A 16,544-nucleotide genomic window follows, 5' to 3' on the forward strand; every position below is an offset into this window, starting at 1 on the left:
TCTCTCTCTCTCTCTCTCTCTCTCTCTCTCTCTCTCTCTCTCTCTCTCTCTCTCTCTGCGTGTGTGTGTGTGTAGAAATTAGAATGAGAAGTAGATTTAGCATATATATATATGTTATATCATCCTGAGCCCATACTTAACAATGCTAAGAGTATATGTTGTTTTCCATACCAACAATTAATTCTCCAACACCATCTAGCTGCTTGGCAAGTGCCTATATCTAGTATAGATCACACAGGATTAAAGGATTAATTCCATGAGAAGACGTTGTCTCAGACAGTGGTCACAAATCCCAGGCTGCTTCTTCTTCTTCCATTTGGTTAGCTAAGAACTGGGGATTCTGAGATTTCTTCCTTTAAATTGATAATTGGCTAGAATATCTCACAAAACACGCTATTTGTGTTTTCATGTTGATCATGAGGGACTTACAAGTGAATAGCCAGAGACAGAGTTCCTTACCAAAAGACCTGATGTTCCTCCATGCGTAGGATTTTGTGCCTCTGGGATGCACCACCTTCTTGGAGCAAAAAAATAGTTAAGTAAAGTCTTGCCCATTTGTAGTCACCTCTATTTCTTATGGCTCCCCAGAGGTTGAGGGAGGGAACTAAAAGAGCCACCATTCTAACCATCTAGCATCCAGCTTCTATCTAGAAGCATTCAAAGAGCTTCCCAGTCACTAAATATGTCACTACCATGCAAAGGAAATGCTTCCACTGCACAGTCCAGAGGTTTGAAGAATCATGCAGCAGAAACTAGAGGCAAAGATAATTAGAAGAAAATAAATCTGCTCTTGTCACGTCTATAGATCAGGAAGTTAGATATGTCTTCTAATATATCTACGTTGCATATTTTATGTGTTTATGTATGTGTGTGCACAAGTGTGTACTTCTGTGTGCATTTGGGAGGGTTCATGAATGTGAGCCTGTACATGGAGGCCAGGGGCAATCTCAGGTGCCATTTTCAAGAACATCATCAACTTCCTTTGAGAGTGGTTCTTCCTTCTGTCAAGAGCTCACCAATTAGGCTTGCCAGTGAGACCCAGGATTTGCCTATGTCCACCTATTCAACATCAGGATTATAAGCCCGTGCCACCACATCTTGCATTTTTACTGGGTTCAGATCCTTATGGTTGTGAGGGAAGAATTTTAACAATGAAGCCATCTACTCAGTCCCTACCTACCTATATTTATTCATTATACATAATTATATACTATACATCTATGAATTTCATCACCTATTGTATTATGTAGAGAACCTTAAATTCATTATATCTATATAACAAGCAGAAAACTATCATCTTTTTTTTCTTTTGAGTCAGAGTTCTCCTATGTATTCATGACTAGCTTGGAACTCTCCTTGTAGACCTGGCTAACCTTGAACTCACAGCTTGCCTGTACGTCTCATGGGCTGGGATTAAAAGGCATATGCTACAAACCCAGCTAAGTTTTATTTTTATAAAACGTTTTCCTATAACCTAAAAATCTCATAGATGCTATGCCTGTGTTACATATGACAACCCCAGACATACTGTGTTACCAGCTTCGAGGGCTGAGGTCTGTTTATATCTTGTTCTTTCCTACCTGTCTTCTGTACCATGGCAAGCATCAAGCCCCTTCTTCATTCTTAATTCTAGAACTACTTGCGTTTGGTCATTTGTTTTTTATCACTTTAGATGCTTACTCTGCCTTTTCAATATAAATGCTTATGACCTTTCTTTCCTGGGAAATATTCATCTGTTATAACCTTGGTATTTTCACTCCTCTTTTCTGTAGTTTCAATATGGGGCAGAATTATATTAATAGCCATGGGACACTTCATGCAGGAGATCCTCCAGACTCTAATATGATAAACGCAGCTTGTCATTAGTAGCATCATTTCATGTAGATTTAATTATTTTGAATTATTTCCTATGGAACAATATTATTGAGTCCAAAGCAAGAAGATGTTATGCAGGTTTGGTTGAGACGTCTAACTTCTAACAGCCTAAGAGCAAGTCTTATTTGCGGACCATATTTCAATGCCTACCCTCCACCCATGGCCATAAAACACCACCCCTTGGCAAGGCAGTCTTACTACAATGGGGGCAGGTTGCATGTTATAGAGATACCAGAGATTCCAGCTGCCCTTCTCTTCTCTACTTAAGGTGTTGTGCAGGTAATGTGTCTGGCCTTTGGTTGTGTGGAACCCCTCCTCAGAGTCCATGATCCATAAGGAATCTGTACACAGCTGAGTTTTCATAGCTCAAAAAAGCACAGGCTCCCTCCCACTTCATGCCACTGCATGAGCCTTCTGAACTATGATGCTGGCTGCCAGCCAGCATATCCTTGGTTGTGCATTAGAACGTAAGGGGTTGTGAATTTTGTTCATTTTAATAAGGAGAGAGACAAATCACAGAGTTTATTTTGTAAGCTACAAAAGATTATTCAGTGAAAAAGCAAATGTTTTTCCCAGTGAAGAGCCAGGGTGATACAGAGGTCTTCATGAATTATGCCAAAGGTTACCATGGAAGCCAGAACCTCTTGCTGCTCCTGGCTCTGCACTGCATGGGCCAGGTGAACAAGACTAGTCACAGTGAGTTACCTACTAAGTCTTCATTACCCTATCTGGCTTCTGCAATAGTTCAGCATCATCAGAACATAGTTCACAATGGCTTCCAACTAAGCTGCATTCCAATATTTGGATTCCCTGAGACATCTCTCGTGGAAGACTGGACAACTGAGTACTTTAGATTCCAGGTCTTTTTGTCCATCAGCATTTTACCATGTTCCTATGAAATGACAGCACAGTAGAATGAACAGAAACTGGCATCTGCAATTCAGCTGACTTCATCCTATCATTCTTCAGCACTTTGACCTTGAGGTTACCTAGCTTCATTCAGCCTCAGTTTCTCCATGTATGAAAATCTCATAGTACTTAATGTTTAGCTGTTTATTCAAGGCCTAATCAAGGGAAGTTACTAAAATATCACTCAGATAATACAACAACTCCAAAACATAAAAAAAGTTACTATTGATTGTAGCAAAGGGTCTTGTGTTAAAAATGGAGAACATACCTTAACATCTAGAACCAATGTTTCAGGATAAAGGTGAATCTTATGCAAAAATGCTACAAATTAAAAATTGTGGGATCACAAATGAAGGATAACTTTAGCCCATTCATGAGTATACTTGACAGATATTGAAAGAGTCAAATAAAATGACAGTAAGTTAGAAGAATATTTCAAAATGAGTGCTTTCACAAGGCTGTGAGTTCAACTTCCAGTGCTATATATAATCAAAAAGCAATAAGTTATAAAATGAAATTGAATATAGTAAAACTGAACATAATAGTTTCTGACAGTTATAAAACTGAAAATTTAATTAGAAAGAGAAATAATAAGAGTGTAAGATAAAATTAATAGATTATCAAAATGACTGAGACTGTGCTTTATTAACATATGTATAATTGGTTTAATGAAATTATGGAAGGAACTCCCCAGAAATCCATGATTCTCAGAGAACATCATGCAGGGTGAGCAATGAGACACTTGTGCATTGCAAACACATGCATGGACATGTGAGAAATGTTTAAATTCCAAATGATGAAACCAAATGAAAGCTAGAATGTGGAATGAAGAAGAAAAGGAACAAAGAAAATGATAACTTTGTTAAATGCAACAGGTGTGAATGTGAATAAATTTCCATACATGATGATAAGAATAAAAAAAAAAATTCTATACCGGGGAAACGAATAACAGTTTCTCAGTCAGTTAAATTCACTTATAGATGCACAATTTTAGTTATGAATTTGCTCTTGTCTTCATGTATAATTACCAAATACCGGAGAGAAAACAAATCTCACACATCTGGCGAATAGATGAACCAGCAGACACACCTATGCAGAGGAATACTATGCAACAAAACAAAGGCTAGACTATTGATTGATTTACTGGATAGTTCCAGTGACTATCAAGCACATTACGCCAGGCTTATGAATGCAGCATTACATGTTCAGCCTCAAAAAGACAGATACCAGGTCAGCAGTTGCTTTGGCTAAATTTCTAGAGAAAAAGTGTTTGTGAGAAGGTGCTGGAGTATATGTATTTTTCAATACGTACAAACTGAAGTAGGTAGGTTTTATTGTGCATATAATGTATATCTAAAATGTAAATATTTCCTTTCTAAGAATTCTGGGGCTTTTGTTTATCTTCTTTTAAAAAGAATACAAAACCTAGTTCTAGATTAATTCCACTAGTCAAAGAACATACTTGATGGGATCCTAATATTAGACAATTTACTGAAATTTTCTTTATGACCCACCAGCTGTTCTATTTGGTGAACACTTCATTTGTACTACAAATAAATGTATATTCCATGTTTATTAGATGCAGACCACAAACAAGATAACTGATGGTGGTGTTTATTATTTCTGATAAACAAGAACTGGCTTTATTAGTGCAACATTGGAATTTAGTAAGAATCCTGTTTGTCTTTAATTTTTACCCACTTCCCATTTCCCTTTGCACATAATACTGGACACAAGTTTCTTCAGAATCCAAGATGTCCTAAAAAATGAAAATATGGCAAATTAATGGCTCCTGATTCATTCTGTAAGAAGACATTTAGATTCTGGGCGATGGCAATGCGTACTTTTGATCCCAGCACTTGGGTGACAGAGGCAGAAGAGTTTCTGTGAGTTTGAGGCTAATATGTTCTACAGAGTGAGTTCCAGGATAGCCAGGGCTTAACAGTGTCTTAGTTAGAGTTTCCATTGCTATGAAGAGACAACATGACCCAGGCAATTCATATAAAGGTAAACATTTAATTGGAACAGGCTTACATTTTCAGAGCTTCAGTTATTATCATTATGGTGGGCAGCATGGCAGTGTGCAGGCAGATGTGATGCTAGAGAAGGAGCTGAAAGTTCTACATCTTGATCAGAAAGCAACCAGAAAAGACTCTTCCAAGTAGCTAGGAGGCTCTTTTTCAAGGCCCACAGTGACATACTTCCTTCAACAAGGTCACACCTACTCAACAAGTCCACACCTCCTAATAGTACCACTCCCTGGGTCAAGCATATTCGAACCACCACACACAGATAAACCTTCTTGAAATACCAAAACCAACCAACCAATCAACCAACCAACCAACCAACCAACCAACCAACCAACCAGTCAGCCAGCCAGCCAGCCAACCAACCAACCAACCAAATGAACAAAGAAACAAACCAAAAATCAAACCCAGTGACATTCAGATAAAAATATGTAAACACAACAGAGCCTGACTTAAGGAGTGTCTTGTTTAAAAAAAAGAGGTGTAATTTTGGATTATTTTAAGTATTAAGCCTGCATCATTTCACCCTTGTCCAGAGTGTCAGTATTCTCCTGTGTTAGCTGGAAAGCTTAAGACAGTTTGGCTTTACAAGGCCACTGTGAGACTCTCACAAGATAATTGTATATCATGGAGCAAGACTTCTCATGGACCAGGCTGAAAATCAGGATTGGAGGGCATGAAGCTTCAGTTGAAAACTACTTTGAATTTTAGCTGAGTGGCATGAGTATCAGAAGGAAATATCCTCTCACAATGCATGCTAGAAACCAAAAGAATGAGCCTGTGTCACTGTCTCCATGGAGGTTGGTTCCCAAATGTACTGTGCCAACTTTGAAAACATTCATGATGGGGTTTTAAGATGGACTCTGAGACTTTTTTGGGATTACATCCCCCTTTCTGGGAGCATTTCAGAAAAGTTGAAAATCTTTCTGAGAGAAGATGAAAAAGAAATAATCCCAGAACTAACAAGATCTCCTCGGGACTAGCCATACAAATCTGTCCTACGTGACAAATGTGATTTTAGCTATTTGTAAGCCTAGTATATACCTTATCACACATTTATTTGTTAGTGGTGGTCTTTTGGCTGATTTAAACAGGGCCTTATATGTAGCCTAGACTGGGTTGGTGCTCAGTAAGTACTCCTGAGTATCCTCAAAGTTGTGGTAATCTTCTTGCCTTGGCCTCCCGATTGCTGAGACTGCAGATACAACAACCATATCTGGATTTATCAGAAAATTTTTATCTCATACTTCTTAGAGCATACATGAAAGGCTTCTGAAATTTTTTTAGATATTGTCTGTTTTTGTAGTTCAGGGAAGCTTTGCTAAATTCTATGCCAGATCTCCAGAAGGAAGTCAGATAGCCAAATTGGAGAAGACAGGTGTTGGGAAGAGGAGATGACCCAACATGGAATTGCTTCATAACAAATTCAAATTTTGTGTAACATATGTTTTAAACATCCAAGCCTGTGTATTTTTATGTTGAAACTATCTATACTGAATACAATTACTGGTGTTGAAGGAATGCCAGTGTGCTGGCTAGAAAAGGAAAGAGAGGAATGAAAACTGAGTCCAAGCAGACAAGCATGTTCAAATCCTCGCAGCAGTTATCCATTTTCCCATTTCTTCCTTTGCTCATTGATGATGCAGTCAGTACTATCTGCTTTATGGATATACTATAAAAACAATTCGAGGTTTAATAACTAAAGCACTTAGAACCCAATCCTGAACATAGGAAGTACTGAAAACCTTTGTATCACCATATTTTCATAAGAATTAGAGAGTTACCTAATGAGAGAAGAAACATTTCTATCAAGTAGAAGCAGATACACTGGGCCTGAGAGAATGTGGGGATGCATCCAAAACAAGCAGAAGAGCTGGCTCCATATGTATTGGCCACCACAGTCTAATCTCTTATCTCACCATAGCATCCCTTGCTACTGCTGCTAAGTTCCTTTTCTCACAAACTTTATGAAGGATGCTCTCAGGAAGAATGGGATACAGAATGGAATGGAATCTTCTTATATTAGCTCCCTGAAATACTTGAGTTGTCATCTTCTTTAACTTGTCTTTCTTACCTAACAAGAATAAATAAATGGTGTTTGTGGCCCATTGTTAGGGCAAAGCTTGCTTGTCTTTCTTCTTTTGCAGAATGATTGTAAGTTTCCCTCAGCTCTCTGTCCTTCCCAAAAGAAGAAGGCACAGTAAGAGAAGTGAAGTTGATAGCACTATATTAAAAAGTTTCATGGAGGTAAATAGCTGGTCTCTTTGGACTGCTCCTACAGGCCAGTGACAAGTATAAAGAGTTATGTGCAGGGACATTAATGAGATTGAGGTCTTTACCAGTTTTTTTTTCCTCTATGAGTATTCCTCTAAGAACCAGCAAATAGCTTTCTTGGCTCATCCAGATTTAACTAGTCTGGATTTACTCCAGAATTTTCTTAAAGATATTTTGTTTGTTTTACATGATTTATTTGTTTCTTTATTGTGTTTATGTGGCCGTGAGAGGACAACCTGCATATGTTAGTTCTCTCCTTTCATCATTTGAGTCCCTGGGATCAAACTCAGGTCATAGGTTTGGCAGCAAGTTTTCTTACCCACTGAGCCATCTTGCCAGCCCTAGATCCTTTTATTAAAGATTTATGAGTTATATTCATCTCTGGCAACCACTATATCCAAAACTGTTAGAGTAAAAAAGATTAGGAAAATAAACATGTGTACCCGTGCATGCATGCAAAATGCCATTTATATATAGTCAGTTGTATGCTAGTACCAAGATCTGGATGCTTCCTTGCTCCCAACAAAATTCTCAAGTTACCTTCAATTGCCAAGCAGTGATCACAGATAAGGATCAAGTTCAAGTGCAGAAAAGGAATTGTTAGCTTATGCTAATGTTTGGATATTTCCTTCTCAGTAAACTAATGGATGTCAAGTGTTAGTGTAACAGCCCAAGAATGCCTTTTGGTTTTTGTGCCAGCAACAGGAAAACAGGAGGATATGTATAGAGAATTTGCAGGAAAAGGGCTAAATTCTTCGGTAGTGCATCTCGTGACAGGATGATGGCTCAGAGAAGAGAACGTTGTAGAGAAATTATGTGATCCAAATTCTCAATCTGATGTTGTTCATCTGTGCCATGGTAGATAGGCCCTTTATATTCAGGGTCAGCATGTTTTAGCTTCTGATACAGGCATTTCTGAGAATACAAGGTGGTTCTGTTATTTACTGTTCTCTGTTTTCTCTACATATGATCCCCATCACCCTTCCCCATACCTTCTTATACCCCAAGCATCTGGCTTGAGTTGTAAATCCAGGAACTCTAACTCTATGTAGGTTTAGTACAGCTGGCTGAGTATTGGGTATTTTGGGAAGGGGTAACAGACCAGCTGTAACACCAAGATATTTATAGCCCACATTTGCCCATGACCTTTCCAAGCAACGTTAGGCACCCATAGTGACCACATTTCCTCTGAAGCATTTGGAATGTTGGCAAGCAGACCAGGAGATTTACATGCACTATTTGCATGGTCTTTAGTGGGGAGGAGGGACTAGTACTGAGCAAAAGAATGCAGAAGACCATCAGAAATTTTCTGGTCTTTGCTGAAAACAGAAGGCCCCATTTGGGTTACTGTAGCTCCAAGCCACATTTTAGGCATGCTATGCATAGTGTTTCCCTGGGGACAAGGAGTCTAGTGTTACCAGAGTTCAGCAGCCTGGCCAGGAAAACCAACACCCCACTGCTAAAGGTTAAGAGTTTATCCAACTTATTTTTTAAAGAACAATTTTGGCTTGTCCTTTGGGTCCACAGTGAGACTTGAGAAAAGCTCTCTCCATTGGCCTCAGCTATTAGAGTCTTGAGTGTGGAAGTATATGTGAGCCAAACATAAACATCAGAAATAAATGCTTTTCAGAGAGTCAGTCATACCCCACATAAGCCAAGGTTTTAATATGACCCTAGGTGTTAGGTTGAAAGCCCAGAAGTCCCAATCAGTTACTTCCAAGTATTAGAATGTACTCAATTCCAGTAATATTCTCCCATGGCATGTTACGGCACCAGCCATCTAGTCTTTCCCGTCTCGTGTAGATGACTATCTACCTTCTTTTCAGTATAACTGAGACAAATTTCTGGAACTCCCAAGAGAAACTGTAAACAACAAAAGCTTATTTTTCCGTGGAGAAGCTAAGAGAACAAGTGTGATTGGGGGTATGTGCCATTGTTACTATCAATATGATGCTTACAGAGACAAATGCATCACAGAGAAGAGGTGACAACTGGAGTCAAGTGGTGTTGAGCTCTTTGTCTATAGTCATATATGACCCATTAATCTTAGAATGTTCAATTCAGTACTGAAAACATTCTCTTTTCTGTTTGTACTATTTTCCTATTAATTTTTTCTCTCACTTTATCACCTCTTATGATATAGAAATACAGTGATGTGTCCAAATAATGAAATAAGCATGAATCCATGAGTGCTTATGTTAAAATCTTTCATTCTCAAGTATCTATCTGTCTGTCTGTCTGTCTGTCTGTCTGTCTATTTTTGTCTGTCTCTTTCATGCAAGTGTGTGTGTGTGTGTGTGTGTGTGTGTGTGTGTGTGTGTGTGTTATTAGTCTCAAGAAGGTACAAATGACTGTCAACTGACTCAAGTTTCACTGCCTGTGCTGATATCTGGACTGAAAGCACACTTGAGGGAAGCTATATAGTTTGAATATGTTGTGCCATCCCTTTGTAACTCTTCTCAGAACCTTAGAGAGAGAAGCAACAGGCAACGATAGATAACTTTATTCTATTTCAAATATAAATTCAGATACATTGCATAGCTATAATATAGGACTATACTGTATATTAAAAAATAATTCAGTCTGTTCAGTTGGACAAAAAGAGAACCCAGGCATCGCATCCACTGTTCAACCTCTTAAGGTGGAATGAAAGGTCACCATATTCCAACTATCAGAAGGTGTATTTAGAGTCACCACAAAAACCAATTAACAACAAAGGCTGTTTTCAGTACTGTGATTCTGTTTATTAGGTCTGATGCCACTCCCTACCACATTTTTCATTTGTTCTCTTGACTTTGTGATGACTCCTTTTACCTGCCTCCCTCAATTCCTTCTTCTGACACACACACACACACACACACACACACACACACACTTGAATCAAGGCAGAGAGTTTATAGTATACAGCTGAACAAAGAGGCAAGGTCTCTGGAGGGGAATAGTCTTTGGTTATGAAACTCCAGGAAGAATAAGTTGTCATCAGTATATTTTGCACATACTCTCATGGAGCAGGCGAAAGCTTTGCTATTCCTATGTTGAGACATTGCAGCCCTTGACATGACTGTGTTCATGAAAATAATACACAGTAACTCAGTACTTTATCAGCCTCCCATGATTAACTACTCCTTTATATTAATCTTAATCCTTAGAGACAAATTATAAATCTAGTTCATTTTCTTCAGACACACTTCTTCTGCATATAGATTTTTTTTAGAAAATTGAAATTGTATGCACATCATTTCATTTAGCTTTCAACTGCATCAGGATAATTTCCTATGTCACTGAACATTTTCTCAACAGTATTATTTAATGGATACTTGGATTCTTTTTATATTCTTTGATGACTTCATATACACTATAATGAACTTTGGTCATTTCCTCTCCCTATTACCTTTTCCCATTGCCTTTCTCTCCTGCTGAAACTGTTCTTCCCTTTTTACTTTCATGTCTATATTTTGTTACCCATTGAGTTTGATTATGATTGCTTCTCTTCATTTCCAAATATGTCAACTGGTAGAATAGTGGCAGAAATATTAAGGTGTAACCAACAGCTTTCTGGTTGCATTTGAGGCCCATTGCACAGGACAGAACTCATATTTTGTACTCTAACCTAAGAACTCATGGATTGGAAGATTGTAGCCCATAGAGAGAACCAATCAGCTATTTGGCTAAATAGATATGTTATCATACTGCTTTCTATTTGTATCTATAGATTTGTGCTGCTCTCAACCTCGGTGAGAGAAGCTTCCTTCAGCAAGTAGGTGGAGGTTAAAGTAGACTCATATGTGGTCAGAGTGCTTGAGAAGATGTGGCTGTTGAGTACTAATCCCTAAAGGGCACATGTGTATCTCTAGCTTCAATACTCAGAGAATGTATAAAAGTAGAGACAAAACAAATCTAACAGCTTAGTTATAGGGAAATGGGTTGTGAAATAATGTCTTCTGAACATACATAGCCATTGCATTTACGAACTCACAGCTTCCATAGATATCTATACAAGACCTGCAGAAGACTACATCAACATTGCATTGTTTTGTTGTTTCTGTTGTTCATTTTGTTTTCTATTGCTTTTATTTTTTTACAGTCTAGTCGTTGTCCCCTTCCAAGTTTGCCCTCTCAAAGTTCCTGATCCCATTCCTCCTCCCCCTGTCTTCAAGAGGATGTTCCCCCACACAGCCAGTCCTTCCCACTCCCTGGTGCCTCAAGTCTCTCCAAGGTTAAGCACAACTTGTCCCACTGAGGTCAGACCAAACAATCCTCTGCTGTCGGGGGCCTTGGACCAGCTAGTGTATACTGCCTAGTTGGTGGTTCAGTGTCTGAGAGATCTCAAGGGTCCAGGTTACTTGAGACTGCTGGTCTTCCTATGGAGTCACCCTCCTCCTCAGCTTCTTCTAGCCTTTCTTGAATTCAACCACAGAGGTCTGTGACTTCAGTCCAATGGTTGGGTGTAAGTATCTATGTCTGTCTTAGTCAGCTACTTGTTGGGCTTCTCAGAGGGCATCCATGCTATGTTCTTGTCTGTGATCACATCACAGCACCAGTAATAGTGTTAGGCCTCGAAGCATCCCTTTGAGATGGATCTCAATTTTTGCTTGTCACTGAGCCACCTTTCCCTTAGTCTCTAATGCTTTCTGAACACACATAGCCATTGCATTTATGAACTCACAGCTTCTGTAGATATCTACAAAAGACCTGCACAAGACTTTATCAACATTCCATTCTTAAAGGGGGAGGAGATCAGGTGGCATCACTCCTCCCTGAGAGACTATGATCATTTAGTGGTTACTCAAGGAAGGAGTATCATTTTCATTAGTGATGTAGTCATTGATATATTTCCCATGCTCCAGCGAATAAGCCCAGTTCCTACAGAAATGTTCATGATTATTTTTGAACATTTTTAGAAGTCCACTTCATTTCCACCTTCTTTCTGGTTACGATGGACTTACATTAGCTTGTCTTATTTATGCCCATTTTCTTCAATACTTTTTTTCCCCTGTGTATATGAGCATTTTGGCAGAATGTAAATGTATGCATAATGTGAATGCCTGGTGCCCATGGAGGCCAGAATAGGGCATCAGACCTAGTAGAACTGGAGTTAGACATGGTTCTGAGCTTCTGTGCAGGTGTTGGGAGCAGAACCTGGGTTTTATAAAAGAACAGCAAATGCTTTCAACCAAAGAAGCTGTATCTCCAACCCCAATAATCTTTGATTATTCTGGATAAAATTAATATTTAAGAAAGTATAGTCTAATGAGTCTTGTGTTCTTATATTTAATGGAAATTTTATTTTCTAAAAATATTTTAAAAATGTGTTTTTGAATCTATGGTCAACTAAGAAAATGACATGTTTTTACTTACAACTGTTATAATTACATGTGCATTGTCTATTCATCTTAATTTTCTCCAGTGGCTTTAATATGTGTTTTATTTTCAGTAAAATTCTCAAGCTACTTTTGTAATAACTTTCCTAAGGTATGTTATCCTAATTTTTTGATTACTATTGAGTTTATTGTATTTCATCTTTCTGAATGATATAAATACATTATGTATTTGCTAGCCATTTGATATACATCTTTTATGTAGTCAATAATATCATCTAATAACCATTTACTTCTGCATATTTTTAGTATTGGTCAAGTGATTGATGTTCTAAAAATAAATTATTCCTTGATTCTCTAACTGGTTACCCAGGCTTTACAAACTCTATTCAATTAGAGTAACTTGAAATAGACAAATTGCTTCTAAAACATATTTAAATATTCTAAAATTCCTGGGCATGGTAGCTCACAACTTGTAATTACTAGTACTTGGGAGGCTGAGGCACACAGATTGTATGAGTTTGAGGCAAGTCTGGACTACTTAATGTAACCCTGACTCAAATCAAAGCACTAATTGTATTCAATGGTTACATATGTACATACACACATACTTAAATACGTAAATACATACACACATACATACATACACACATACATACATACACACATACATACATACATATAAACATACATACATATGTATGTACATACATGTATTTATTTCTTGGACATGAAATTAGAAGGGAGAAGAGGAGACTATGGAGAGTTTTAAGGAGGGGGCAGGATGAACATGTTGAAGATACATTATATATATGAATGGATTTTTCAAAGAATAAAAAATAAATAAATAAGCATTCAAATTATTTGTAAAATTACCCAAATCTCCCTATCTCTCATTTTCACTCTCTCCCCCAAACTCCAGTTTTGTTTCTTATCATATACCCTGTTTCCTCCATCCCCACATTCTGCTCCTGTGTTTGTAGTTCATCCCTGGGCTGTGTCTAATTTTCAGAAAACCAGAATTTATTCCTGTTGCTTCCCTGTATGTTTTAAATGTTTTATTATGTTTTTCTCTTAACATGACTTTTCTCCTTTTTTCATTGGGTTTATTTGTCACATGAAGTTCTCACATTGAACAACAATTTTCATATATATATATATATATATATATATATATATATATATATATATTTCTAATTTACATGCTGACACATTTAGAAAACAATATTGCCTAACAGAAAACCAAGATTTTCCTATAGATTTGACTTTGAGTTCCATTTGTCTTAGTAGCTTTTAGCTCATTTACAGGGCTTTTGATTCTTATTATGGTCTCTTCTTTGACCCACAAGTGACATAGCTTTCTACTTTCAGATATTATCATTTTTTAATATTTGTATTGATTTCTAACACAGTGACAACATGATCTGATAACAAAATTTAAATAATGTCATCTTTTGATATTTGTTGGTCTCTAATGCTGACCTAGCTCAGAATTAGTTCTTTTTTTTTATAAATGTGTATGAATAAAACATGTATTATTGAGTTATTGGTCTCAATTTTCTCCATGTAGCTATTTAATTAAAATTTAAATATAATTTTAAAACCATCGTTTTTCTTGATTCTTTGAGAATTTTGTCTATGTATTTTGCTCATGTTCACACCTCCACCAAATCTTCTAATCATCCTGCTTCCTGTTTTTATTTTTGCCTTTTGTTTGTTTTTAACACCCATCAAGTTTAATTTGTGCTTGCCAGATAACATGGGGTACGGTGCCTGCCCTTGAGCACAGTCCGTCTACAAGCAGCAGTCACATCCTTAAATGTGTGCATTTGATCTATTGTATCCAAGAAGCACTGTCTCCTTTTCGTTCTTCCAATCTGTGTCTCTTACATCTCTTGCCCCAAGTTCTGTGAAGATCCTGAGCCCTGTGGGAGTGAGTGTGATATGTCCACTCCACCTAAGGATGAGCTCTCCTACAGTCTCTCATTCTCTACATCTTGATGAGTTGAGGGCTCTGTGTCAATGACCATCTGCTGGAAGAAGAAGCTTCTCTGATGAGGAGTGAGAGGCATACTAATCTGAGCACAGCACTAAGTCTTTAGTAAGCATTTGAAAACTGTGTCTATTTAGCAGAATAGTAACAGTAGATTCTCCTCTAGAGCCCATGATCTAAGTAGGCACAGGCTTTGCTCCCGTAAAAGTGCCATGTGTAGGTTCCACAGAATGGAGCTGCGTTCATCAGAGAGTGATTGGTTGCTCCAATAACATTCATGCTATTATTGAACTAGTAGGCGTATATTGCTAGGACTGTCATTGTTCTAGCTAATAGGTTTCAAAGCTGGGTAAGATATAATTTTTATTTAATATCTGATGCTATATAACTTAGAATTCTTTCATACACAATCATTTATTAATTAGTTAATTAATTAATCACCTAATTGCACCCTTTCTTCTATGACACGCAATGTAGACCCAGGACTGATTTTGTTATAATCCTTTTGTTTCTATCTGCTTACTCTTATTTTCTCTAGTTTTTATTCGTGCTGTTTTATACTACTTATTTAAATATATGGACCATCTTCTTTCTAATGCCACACACTGGTGGGACGTTGATGGTTGAGTGGTTTCAGCTGATCACATTAAATTTACAGCATGCTGGTTTGTTGTTGTTGTTGTTGTTGTTGTTATTTGCCACTTTTACTCTTTCTTAAAATAATAATTCAGATGCTTTTATGCAAATGTATTTACTAATGAGAGTCAATGTCTGTTTAAATTATAGGGCCGTTAGAGAATATTCTACTTAACCTTTGGATACATTACTTTGAAAACAATTTGGAATGAAGCTTGTTAAACAGAACAGTCCTCTACATTTTCTTTATATACCTCCAGGTAATCTTAATCTAGTAATGAAAACATGCTCCCCCCAGAACAAGCCCCTCAAAGTCCTTATCTGCTCATCTTTTTATACTAGATGATTTATTTACAGTCCTTCTTTGTACTGAAGAAATGTCCATCTCTTGGGAGCAGTTTACAATTATTTACTGTTCTTAAATTCTTTTCCTTTTTTTTCAGTTGAGCAAGATATTCCTTATAGCTGAAAAATTATTAATCACTTAGTTCTTCTCTGGTTTTCCTATTGTGTAGCTTTGACTAGGTATCTTTTCATCCTCTAAATAGTACAATAAAGTGGAAAGTGAAGTCTGGGAGATGGTACATTACAGACCTTCAGATATTTGGTGAGTTACACTCAATTACATTCAGATTCTAAAATAGAAGATCTTTGTTCTTAAGTGTGAATAAATTCCTTATAGTGGACTTTCTGGAAGATAGACCCTAAACTTTTGTCAATTTTTGTGAGTTAAATTGGATTAATACAAAACTGTTTTTCACACAAGTGGAAACAGTTGCTAATAATGAATAGAATTACTGGTCAAAGAGAAATTGATGCCACCTGTTCCAAGTTATCCTTCTGCCTTCTCCTTTGCCTTTTTCTGGGTTTTGGAAACTCCCCTGTGTCTCTGCTTTCTCGACCAGTAAGCCTTCCCCAGAGACAGTCAATTCTGAGGGCAATTTTCCAAGACCATTTGCAAAATTGGCTGGGCCTTTAGCTGTAACAAGAAAGGGCATGTATTCTGGGATCTCAAAATGGAGTTTGAAAGAGACATTGCTGAAGTGGTTTCATAAATAGATCCTATATGCACTAGTCTTATTTCTTCACATATAAATGTTAAAACTAATATGTTCAGTTAAAAGAATATGTGTCTGTACATGTGTATATGTATACTCTGAGCTGAGTGTTGTTTGCATGAGTTTCTGCAGATATTTTGACACTTTTATATATAAGTTATGTTTACATTTAGTGTCATATTCTCACAGACACATCTGTTGAAACAGTTATTTGTATTCTATTGCCAGATCACGTGCCCAAGCCAAACTCCCCTGCATTCTATAACCTTGTAACACAACTTAATTTTTAACTATACAATTTAAACATTCAGAAGTGTTATTTTGTATATGTATATATTAAGCTTAACATTAATATGTATTTCTTTTTTTATTTAATTTTTTTTGAACATGAAATGCTTTTTTATAGCATCTTTTACAAGGGGAGGGGGTAAGAGGGGCCAGCTGGTGGAAAAGT

This window comes from Grammomys surdaster, unplaced genomic scaffold, assembly GCF_004785775.1.
Source record: "Grammomys surdaster isolate TR1022 unplaced genomic scaffold, NIH_TR_1.0 125574, whole genome shotgun sequence".
In the NCBI taxonomy this organism is placed as follows: domain Eukaryota; kingdom Metazoa; phylum Chordata; class Mammalia; order Rodentia; family Muridae; genus Grammomys; species Grammomys surdaster.